The sequence below is a fragment of the Rhipicephalus microplus genome, chromosome 5, assembly GCF_043290135.1.
Source record: "Rhipicephalus microplus isolate Deutch F79 chromosome 5, USDA_Rmic, whole genome shotgun sequence".
Lineage (NCBI taxonomy): Eukaryota > Metazoa > Arthropoda > Arachnida > Ixodida > Ixodidae > Rhipicephalus > Rhipicephalus microplus.
Window position 1 is genome coordinate 19751356 of NC_134704.1, and position 12139 is coordinate 19763494.

The window sequence follows — 12139 nt, forward strand, 5'->3', positions numbered from 1 at the left end:
CACACACACACAACGCCGCACCATTTGTCGAAAAGAACGAACCCTGCTGCGCCACAGGTATCGCCGCTCTCAACTCGCGCGCCCCAACTGTTGTCGCGCCGTCCCCACGCACTTTCAACCACCGCCGACGGCGGCTGCAACGCTACAGCAAGCAGCGAGAAACGGAGGATGTATCGTAAAAAAATATGTGATGCGAAGCGAGGCCAAGCTCTTCCTTTTGGTGGCTACCGCACAGGTGCATGGACGGCCATTCATCGGCTCCCGGATAATTACCGCAGGACGTGCCGCCGCAAGCCGAGAAAGGGCCAAACGAAGCCAGTAAAGGAGCGGGGAGAGAGAAAGGGGAAAAGTGACATAACCGGCCCGAAACCGCGACTGAAACGCTGTCTAACCGCAGTAACGGAAGAAGAAGTGAGAAAGAAAAAAACGCAGGGCGGACAAGGGTTGCGAAAAAAAATGAGAAAGGAGTAAGAAGATGAGGAAGAAACGACGCCGACGCCATTCACTTTTCAATGCCCCCGCATGCTCGCATTCAAAGCGGGCACGAGCGGGCCTCCCGAAGCAGCCGGGGTGCGGCGGCTTTTCCCTTTGCCAGCGCAGCGGAGAAGCCGACCGCCGCCATGCAGTTTTTGGGACACGCACAGCGCGGGGCGCTAGCTAGCGCTGGCGTGATCCTCCCCTTATTCTTCGCGCGCCTGTGAAGTTTCATTTGCACTTGCTCGATTTATTATTCTTATTTATTTTTTTTACACTTCGTTTCAACGCAGTCTATTTGTCGGACGTCACCTCGTTTCGCTTCACCAATCGCTCCCCTTCTATATTTGTTTACTTTTTTTAAAACGATGTCCTCCGAAGTTTGTGAACAGCAGCATCACGCGCGCGGACATCACAGGCGCCGCCGGCAGTCTGTGAGCGCTTCCTGTAGGCGTGACTGTCGTCCATGCCGAAGCCTAAACATGGATTTCGTTGCAACCCCGGTGAGTAAGACGAGTCCTTAAACGACACGTTAATTCGATAGCGCGCTGCTCGGTTTCGCCTTTACGCTGGAAGAGTGGTGAAGACTCGCGCATATTTTCACGGTCGGCAACGTTTCGCAGAGTTTGAAGGCGTGTCCGATGGAAAGCATTAACGATGAAAACATGAAGTCATGAGAAGTCCATTTCAAGATAACTTGTTGCTGGTTCACAATCCTTAACTTCAGAGCGCAAATTTGCTAAGGAAGATATAAGAGCACACACAGGCAGTGCAGTACGTATGTAGTATTTGTTTCCCCAATAACGATAGCTGCGAGTAAGAAAGAACGCTTGTCCTATGATGTGTGTGTTCTTCTATGTCCTGCGTTCTATCTGCAGTTTAGCATGAAAAGAAGCTTACAATAAGAAGCTGTCAACAAGACGAGGACAAAACCGTTTGTTGAGATTCAACGACATTTCGTGCCAGACGACTTCTTACCATTTTTAACATCCACATTTCCCTTTGACGTGCTGTCTTGTTTACATTTATTGCACCATGCACCTCTCACTGCCACGACACGACCGACAGGCCCGACTATATAGCTCCATGTATGTTGTGAACCCTCGCTAAGATATGTTCCCTATAAGACTGCTCTTTGACCGTACTTCCCCGCAAAAACAAACACCTTACAGTGTTTCAATGCGTACAAGTTGCTTACAGTGTTGAGTACCAGTTGTATACATCTCCGTTTATTATCGGTTGCGCACGCTTGCGTAATGGGATTTTGCCTGCAGATGCAGAAGTGGCCAGCAGAGGCGCCGGTAGTGTAGTTGGGAGTCATTTATTCCCCCCTTCCGTTCCGCTTTCACACCTCCCTACGCCAAACACACTGAAAAGTTGATTGATATGTGAAGTTTAACGTCCCAAAACCACCATATGATTATGAGAGACGCCGTAATGGAGGGCTCCGGAAATTTCGACCACCTGGGGTTCTTTAACGTGCACCCAAATCTGAGCACACGGGCGTACAACATTTCCGCCTCCATCGGAAATGCAGCCGCCGCAGCCGGGATTCGAACCCGCGACCTGCGGGTCAGCAGCCGAGTACCTTAGCCACTAGACCACCGTGGCGGGGCAACACACTGAAAAGTCATTTCTTCAACTCTGAGAGTGAATTGTACCTGTTGCAAACTGTCTTGGGGAGAATTAGCGCTTTTTTTAATGCCGTTTTGCACATATTTTGTATTGCTGTTTTGCGCAAGGCAGTAGTTACAGGTGTAATGAGCCGGCAGCATAGAAAGAAAAGATCACGTGAGGCAATATTGCCCCTGCGAGGTGTTCAATACATTGTATGTCTCACTGGCATGCGAGTGCGCTTGAACGAACACAAGTTAATCGTGAAGTTTCTTAGCTGTGTCTTGAAAAAGCCGACACTAGCGCACAGCTTATGTTCCTATTATTTAAAACAGCGACAACCCGTTTGGTGCACGGTCACCGGAAACAGTTTAGCGGAAAGGGATAAACTTGGCTAAAGGCCACGAGGGTGCACACTGACTCCACGTGTGTCTCGATGCGCGCGCCCCCCCTATCGAGGCACTCTAACGTGCCGTTCTGAATTCTGTGATCCACTCTAATGTATTCAACGATAATGAAAGTGTTCCTACGCGCGTTGCGTTGTTTGTCGTGTGCACGTAGCGCAGCCGGTCGTGGTCTTTATTGTGTTCTTTTTTTTTTTGTTCTTTCACTAACGCGTCGTACTGCGCGCATGTGTGGCGCGTGCCCCGATTCCATCATTCAGGTTTATTCATCGCTCCTCGTGGTGCTTAATTTCGAAGCGAGTTCAGTTTTTGTTGCACAGAAGTTTAGACTGAAGATGAAAGTTCGGCAAAATTGAGTGCCATCGCATTAAGTGAGTACTATCCTTCCTGATTTAAGGTAGTACACCTTGAGACAAACACAGAGTCTGAATGAGCCTTACAACAAACAACATTGATAAAGCAGGAAAAAAGAGAAATAAACGGCAGGAAGATCAACCAATACGCGTGTTCGCTTTGCTGTCTTCTGCTGGCGGAAAGGCATTAAGGGATGAAGGAAAACAAATATAAGTGAGCATACAAAAACACTCATGGACGTTCGTATCCTGACAACTTTATAATATTGGACGCAGAATCTGAAGCGTACCGCGTTCTACTGTAGATATTGACAGATGTTTCCTTATTACTAATTGCAGTACAATTCTAGTCGTGGTGGATGGGTAATCGAGGCTTGCAAGCCACTGCACATAGAACATCAAGTACGGATTGAACGTATAGAAAAGAAGCGGAAAGGGGCGCGTGTTTCTTTGTCAAATACAATATTAATTAGAACCAACTAGGCGTATGGTGATTTACGCTTTGCGAATAACGTGCGCAGTGTGTCTGAAAGTGACTGAAGCACTATGATGATTGGTTTGTGTTCTGCAGACAACTTGCCAGTAAGAGGCTCAAAGTTCAATGTTGCAGGTATGCACGACGTTGATAAAAATAAAATAAAACTAAACAATTTTAAGGTATCATGTCCTTATCATGTTTTTTTTTTTTCCTTCAAGTGAAGAGTGTGCTAACCTTGTGGTTCCACGTGCTAGTGATTATTGCCTGCTTTTCCTTTGCTCTATTTTTTTCTTGTTGCTCTTCAAGATAAACTGCAGATGAGAGTCGGCGTCTGTTCTCGTTGTTTCTTCCATCTTTTGTCCTACTCGCGAGACGGTGCTCGAAATTTCGTCATGAAAGCAACGTACGAATCGAACCAAAACATCGCGCAGAGCTCGGCGACTCTTCGCTATGCACCCCGCGTCTCCACACAAAAGAAACGAGTTCCGCGGGTAGTGGCCGGCTCGTGGACGCTCTCCGTTCCTTTTGTCGACTGCGCGTACTCGAGTGGCGGATTAGCTCCGGTCTCTCTCGCTCGCGCGCACTGGTCCAGGTGGTGCAGCAAGCGAGATTACAACTGCGTTTACACGCGCTCCACGCTGGTGCATCGAGAGAGGCGCGTGAACAAAAAATACAAAGGGCCGGCAGGCGTCTGGAAGACGCGCACGCGAACACACACACGAAGCCCCTCCACGCCGGGAGACACGCTTGTGGAAAGGCCCGTCTAAATCTGGGCAGTTTCTCTCCACTGCGGCAGCACGCGCCCTCAGACACGGGCCATCTGGGTTTGCTTTCATCGGGTCGGCCGGTTCGCTCGCTCACTTTTTAATCCCCTCTTGGGTCTCCCGACACGCTCGGAGGCGTTAATTTGCCTTCGGCGGCGAGATCTCTACGAAGAGCGTAGCGTCGCCACTCTCTGTTCTGCATCACGGCGAGAAGGATGGCGGCCAGGACCGAAAAAAAGTTTGTTCAGCGGATTCTCCACGCTGTAGACGTCGCCGGTGATGTTGCGGGGGTGCGCGGCACCGTCGAAAGAAGCCGACAGACGCGCGAACGTCATCGCCCCTGGCTGCCGCCGCTGCTGAGCTTTGCGATGACTCCGCTGACAGCAGCGTCGGTGCGCCCTCCTTGACAGGTCGAGTGCCGTGGGCTGGGCTTCCATGCAGACGGCCGGGCGCCCGCTGTTAGCCTTGACTCTTTGCAGCGTGCGCGACTTGGCAACGTGCTGCAAGCGTCTTAGGACTCTCCCGCGCACTTATATCCACTGAGTGTGCGCACGTGAAGTGGACGCGTGTGTCTATGCAATGACACGCCCCTGGGCGAGGCGCAAAGTCGAACGGCGGCGTCAGGTCGAGAACCCAGAAGCGCCTCTGCACGGACAGCGATACGCTTTCTTTGAGCTGTGCGAGGAGGACCGTGTAAATCTTGCTGGATATCGCAGGGGCCGTGGCTACCGTAGCACTGAGGGCGTAGTTCATCCTACAGCCTCGTCGGTACATTGTCACAACTATTGGCACCAACGAGGGCTGAAAAAGAGCTAGTTTTTGTTTCTAAATAAGCTGATACTTAGTGGTTCAAGTACCAGCTGTGCATCAGCATGGTAGTTGAATTCATCGATAGTGAGTGCGGTTTGTATAAGCACTACATGATTCGCGCAGCAGTCATGAGTTGTGCATCTTTATTACAGCACAATTTATCGCGAGTGGTATCGTTCCACGTTGTCACACTGTCACCGCAAGGTGCGGTGGGTCGCGTAATGGTATACCGCATAACTCTGCATTTGAATAAAACACGTGAATCTTTTCATGGATCCTGCATATCCAGTCATGACATGGAATTTTCGAGAGCAGCATTAAGAATGCAGTGTCACATTTAGTCCTGCTAGAATGTTGGCGATATTTTGAGTACTGCTGGAAAAATACTTTGCAGTGATGATGAAAAAAAATATAATGTGAGGACGTCCCACCCAGCGATCTTTCATGCAAGTTTATGACTACGATGAAACCAGCTCGATAAGTTGTTTCATATTTTAATGTACTCATAACGAACATTAAATATCGTTTTCTCATAATTTTGCAAGGAAGGACTCTGATACGTACTTAAGGTGTCGGCTGTGCTTGCTATCTCCTCGTGCGGTGTTTACTGCGGACACCTCGCAACCACCTTGCCCGAATGGACGCTTTAGCTATAGTTGATTTGCTGTTCCCGCGGCATAACGAGAAGCCATTGGCATTCTGTCGTGAGGTCATCCCTCGCCCTTCCCTTAGAAGCAATAGATCCTAATGTCATTCACCTTTCTTAATATGACGGTAAACATATACCTAGTATAGAACACAACATGGGCGATTTTGAATAGGCATCACCTATTTAACATCGCCTATTCATCACCTATGTTGAATAGATAAAGTTCACCCTGCTTCATAGAAGAATTTTATCGTGATTGCTGCCACATGAATGTGACCGCCAGTACCCGGTAATATATGATAGTAACCATGATATGCGTGGTATAATTCCTTTCCACACCAGGCATTGTAGCGAGGCTAACAAGTCGATCGTCTCGTCTGTTTCAAGACATCTTGTGCACAGCCGCGTGCCGATAGCGTCATCCTCCATGGAACAACACCACTCCTATACGTCGTCACCTCAGTTAAAGGACCACTAAATGAACCCTAACTCCAATACAAGAAAATGGTTTCTTTCTCGCCTTCGCTAGCGTATCTCCTCCTCGCCACTTATTTTTTTTTTCATAAGACGCGTGGACAATGTCAGCACTAAGCGCTGAGCCTATCATGACTTTACGCTTTTCGACTGCTTAAGCTGCTTGTATACACGCAGCTTACGCAGTCTAAAACGCACATAACGAAGCGAAATAAGCTTATCACTCACAATAGTCATGCTAGACAAGGCAAAGCGGGTGTACTACTGTGGTGCACGGAAAAGCAACGTGGGTGACAATGCGCAACATATGTGCCGCCGAAATGGACCAATCGAGAGCTTCTTTCCTCACCACTTCACGTGAACAGGCTGCTGATTTGTGGGGTTTAACGTCCCAAAACCACCATATGATTATGAGAGACGCCGTAGTGGAGGGCTCCGGAAATTTCGACCACCTGGGGTTCTTCAAAGTGCACCCAAATTCGAGCACACGGGCCTACAACATTTCCGCCTACATCGGAAATGCAGCCGCCGCAGCCGGGAATCGAACCCGCGACCTACGGGTCAGCAGCCGAGTACCTTAGCCACTAGACCACCGCGGCGGGCGTGAACAGGCTGCTGGCGTTACGAATTGTGCCGAAAAAAGACGGGAAAACACCAGGAAATAATGAAGCACTCGTTTTTTGTGCTTTCAAAGGTTGTTTGGGGGCCCTGTAAGTCCCGCTCCTCCTGTTCGCGTATATACAAGACGGTTTTTTTCTGCCTCATCTTGTCCTTCCGTCGTTTTCTCTGGCGATTTGGGATAAGCTTCAAAGCATAACATGCGCAGCGCCGACCACGCTCAAGTGACGGCTGAAGTATACAGCTAGCTGGTTTGCATCCGCCGGCCACCACGGCGAGCCCCTTCAATGCTAAGCCTAACGGAGGAACCGAGAACGGCCCGGGCTACAAATCCAATCGGCAAACACAGCGGTCACCCGTGCCTCGCCGAACTATGCGCAAGCTCACACTGATTTACGCTTTCGAAAACCGCCACCACGGAGGGGCCGGAGAACAAGAGGCCACGCAGACAGAAGAAAGAATACGTGCTTCTGTGGTAGTTTCCACCCGCCGTCTGAAGAGGAGCCCCCGTTGGCAACCACACTGGCAGGGCTGCGGAAGCAGCGTTGTTTATTGGGTATACATTAAAAGCCATGCGTCCGACGCTCTGTTTCTCCGCGACGTCTAGAGAAGTAAAGAGGATAACCTGCTGAATGCACGCTCGCTGTAGCTCTCTGCACACCACCGCGTGCTCTTCTTTCTTTCTTTCTTTCTTTCTTTCTTTCTTTCTTTCTTTCTTTCTTTCTTTCTTTCTTTCTTTCTTTCTTTCTTTCTTTCTTTCTTTCTTTCTTTCTTTCTTTCTTTCTTTCTTTCTTTTCTATGAACGCAGTCGCGTAGAGTGAGCTCTCCTCGCTTCATTCAGGGAGCCATAGGAGGCCACGTGCAGCGGAGATCTGACCGCCACCAACGTTGAAAAGACCCCGCGAACGACGAAGCCCTTTGGCCGGGGCGTCCACGCATGCAAGCGGGTACACCGTATAGCACGAGCTTTTATATCCGTCAGCACGACGTTTTTGATGTGTTTGCCAGCCCTCCCTGGTAGACAGCGCGTAAAAGAAAAAAAAAAAGGGCTCCCAGCAAACGTACGAGACAGCCATCGCGGGCGCGCCGCAGCGCTCTGCGCGTTATATCGTGCTCCGTGGGTTTTGAGAAAGGGGGGGAGGACATCGTTACGTTTTTTTGGGGTGGGCATCAATATTTTCTGACTCGGGGTCCGCTGCTCCTCGTTGAGGAGGTAGAATATGAGCCCGGACGGGGTTTCCGAGAGCAGGTGAAAAATATATGCGCCGTGTCCGTAAACACGCGAGTGTATATTGGTTTCCGTGACAGCAGAGTTTAACGTGGCTAACAATAATGAATATTAATAAAAACGCTAGTGCATGGTTTTGACTGGTTTGCGTATAACGTAATGCACGTTGTCATTTCCCCGAGGCCGGAGGTGGAACTTTTGCGTAGCTGTATTTGGAAAAAAAGCCAGTGACCGGAATTAATGATCTTCCAGGAACAATGGCACACAATCACGTGATGCATAAACGTCGCTGTCGCTGCGGTAAAAAAAACGTGACGTCCTCACCAAGGCGAACCAACTCGTTACGATAAAAGAGACACCAGGTGTTTCTCAGTTCCTTTGCGTTTTAAGCTCGTGGCATGTGGGGCGCTTCATTGAATGGTGTAACATTGAAAGGTGTAAAATAAAAGTAAAGCACGATGTACGGGACGGGATCTTTCAGCCAACTCTTTGTATTCAGGCCGGCTAAGAGGCTAAGTGTTGTTGAACGCTGCTATATACAACAAAATGAGCGGTGCAACGAAATACTTCTGGTCAGTTGCATACCAAGTTATACTGTGCGCGACCATTAAGGCGAATGGGTCCGTCGTTGCAAGGTCGCGAGCATTTTGCGATAGCTGCATTCGACCGCATCAGGCATTGGCAGGCATGGACCTATAGCAGCTGCCTTGCCTCAACATTTTTCGTTCTCCAAGTGGTTTCTAACGCTAACCCTGGCCGTGCTTGGTTTTGGCATAACATGGGAACGTGTTGAAAGAGGCCTCTGCATGTGCAGTCTCACACATCAGTGAATCCAGACGTACAACAACAACAACATCAATAATAATAATAATAATAATAATAATAATAATAATAATAATAATAATAATAATAATAATAATAATAATAATAATAATAATAATAATAATAATAAATACCACCATCCCGAATCCACCCACTCAATTCTCCTCTGTTCGATTATTAGCACGTCGGCGTAAATATAAGTGTCTGTGACGCGTTCTATTCTATTTCTGCCGAGTTTCCGGCCTAGTTTTTGTTGTAAGTGGCCGCGGCACTGTTATAAAAACTGTTTTACTAGCACGTACCACGCTGAAAAGGGGCTGGCGGCCGATATAGCAGAAACGGCTCTAACTTCCCCGCGCGTGCCGATCCCATACCACATACACCCACGGTCACAACTCGCGCTGTGACCAAGCTATATTTAGACCGTGTACGGACACCGCGCTATATTATCGTCTATAATTCGGCACACTTCCATCCAGGCCTGAAAAGTTTCCGTGCTGACGTCACTTCCACACTGCACGTAAGCACACTATAGCAAGTTGAAAAGATCGAGGACAACAACCACAGACCATAGTGACAAGGCGTTTCCTCCCCTTTTTTTTTTCGAGACTTAAAATAAACAGCAGGCACCTGCGCACAAAGGCTGGCTACTGTATCTCCCTCAGTGCGTTAAGTGTACCTGCAATAAGTGAACCCCACAGACACACGCCCACCTAAACGAGCACGTGTACGTATACAAGAGCTTTCGCAAGTGGTGCCCCGTCCTCGGACTCCTGTGAGCGTGTTTCCATCTTTAACTGTCTCTCTTATGTCGTCGCTCGCTGTCCTAGCGCATCTCTCTTTCTATATATACCTTTAATTCTATCCTTTTAATCCGTCCTCACCCCCATCCCTTGTCAGCTACTGTTGAGGTGTCGCACTCTGATGCAGACAGTTACGGGGCTCACTTTTCTCCTTCTTTCTCTCTCAGAACCACTTAGTATACAGGGTGACGTGTACACGAATTCGCACGCACACAAATACGCGAGCACGAACACAGTGCCGTCGCGAGTGCCACCGGCGCTCCGTGTGTGTACAGACACGAAAGCGAGGTCACAGCTGCGAACGGTTGTCGCGCAGGCAGCAGCATCGTCGTCGTGTGTACGCGGCAGTTGGTCTTTTTTTGCAGTCGCGGCACAAAAACAAATCGTGACTTTCGTCTCTACTGCCCCGCTACACACGCCAAATGAGAACTGCAGCCCTAATGAGGCTGCAACGCGCGTGTTCGACTCCCGTGCGACATACCCTTCATCGAGGACGGAAAGTTGACGTTGAATAAAAGAGGGCATCCGTAAATGTCAGCCATGAGGCGCGCCCTCGCCCACGCCTTTATCTTTACGAGCGAGGCAACTGCGGTAAAGCGCGAGCAGTAAGCGCGATTCGAGTTAATTTTCACACTTACTCCTCCAAGAAGGGGACGTGCACGGTTGTTCTTTTTTTTTTTTGCATTTCATGTTCATTATATTTTTTTCTTTATCATTACCCATTCGTTTGTTGCCGCCTGCTGTCTCGCTCCACAGTACGTGCGACTTCACTGTTGATGTAACACTTTGTTAACTGAGGAAATGCCGTTCGCTGGTTCCGGAAAGGAACCGGAACATCGCGCTAACACCTACGACTCAACGGCGGAAGAATGACTGGACGCCGCGAAGACATCGTCCCGAGCAACGGACATTGTCGTAGGTTAGTCCGTAGGATTGATATGTGGGGTTTAACGTCCCAAAACCACCATATGATTATGAGAGACGCCGTACTGGAGGGCTCCGGAAATTTCGACCCCTCGGGGTTCTTTAACGTGCAACCAAATCTGAGCAAAAGGTCCTACAACATTTCCACCTCCATCGGAAATGCAGCCGCCGCAGCCGGGATTCGATCACGCGACCTGCGGGTCAGCAGCCAAGTACCTTAGCCACTAGACCATCGCGGCGGGGCGGTTAGTTCGTAGGACACTGTCCTTTCTTCATCGGCCTATAATGACGTTTATTGATCTGATGTGCAGCGATTCGGTAACTATAGGCACATCTTCGCTTCACATGTACAGCGAACGATGAACAATAACAGAGAGATGAAAGAAGAGAGAGAGGCGGATACAGCTACCTGTCTTTTTCTCTCTGCCCTCGTTTATCGTGTTTCAGCTTTATGAAGTGTAAGAGGATTTACAGGGGAGTGCACGGAGCAACCACTTACTTTCTGGTAAGAAGATTTCGCATGAAAACGAGAAATTCCCAACACTCCATCGCATTCAAGGGCTGGCCAACTTACAGACCAACTTATGGCGGTAAGGCTTTGGTTCAACCGGCCATCTCCGTGGTATAACCCTCCATGCAACGACGGCATGTCTTCGTGTCACTGCGTTAATCGCGTGTACGCACGATATTTGCGAGCTATGACTGTAAAACATTATAGCTATGACTGTAAAACAGTATAGTGAATCTCATTTATTAGTTTTTATCCGCGACAGCGCTGCATATGGATCGAGAGATACCCAAAGTTAGAAGATCCACAGAAAAACGAATCGTGTTTCCTAAATACATACAAAAAACTCGGTCGGTTGACTTGAAACATCTTACTCTACTAAAGTAGCAGACGCCATGTCATGAGTTAGACTGCGAATATTTATTTGATCATTTTGTTTTTACGCGTACCTTAAGAAAAGAATACTATGTATCAATAATGTGATATCAACGTTGTGACATTGCCTCACACTCGGACAGAGGTGTCTTTGTCACAGAGCATAAATTGCCACAGTGAAGCCAGCTTTACAGGCAGGAAGAAGCATCGGTCAGTGGTAAGCTTGTAAATGTCCCAACATTGTTCCTTCGACGAAAATGTGGGGATGTGAGGACTTCACAGTCGGTAGAAAGCGACACCCACTGCTGCATTATCTGGCGCTTCTAGGAAGGATGCTCACTGGTAGCCACAGCAGCTCAAAATGCATTATGGCGGCACCCAGGGAGGTCTCGCTGAAGATTACCGCAAGAGCAAAGCTTAGGCAGCTATAAAATAGCTGTATTTTGTGATCATTCTGTTGTAGCACGTCCTTAAACTGAGTCTGTCACTTGGATACCAATTTCTCTTACACAAACATTGAATGCACAGAGCACGCACCGTATTCATCCTCGGTATGTGGCGCAGGGCAGATTGGTCACATCATATTACCGTGTCATGATGAATCACAGTATTTGCTTTGGCTGCATTTGTATACCATTGTTAAAGAGAAGCTATGTAGTTGAATGTTGAGGACTTGAATGTTGAATTGAATGTTGAGTGAATGTTGAGGGACATACACACGACCTGCCCATATCCGATTGCGACACGGCAACCTCATTTGGAGATGCGATTATTGTTGCAGTTTCTGTGCGCCATGGCAACGAAGAGACCATCAACACTGAGCTAAGCTTAGGTTATACAG

General features: G+C 48.6%; 1 protein-coding gene across 1 annotated transcript in view; it reads left to right on the forward strand.

Moving 5' to 3' along the window:
• Positions 1 to 12139, forward strand: part of LOC142817217 (uncharacterized) — a 155113-nt gene that overhangs the window by 142408 nt on the left and 566 nt on the right. The gene's annotated exons all lie outside the window — the stretch shown is intronic.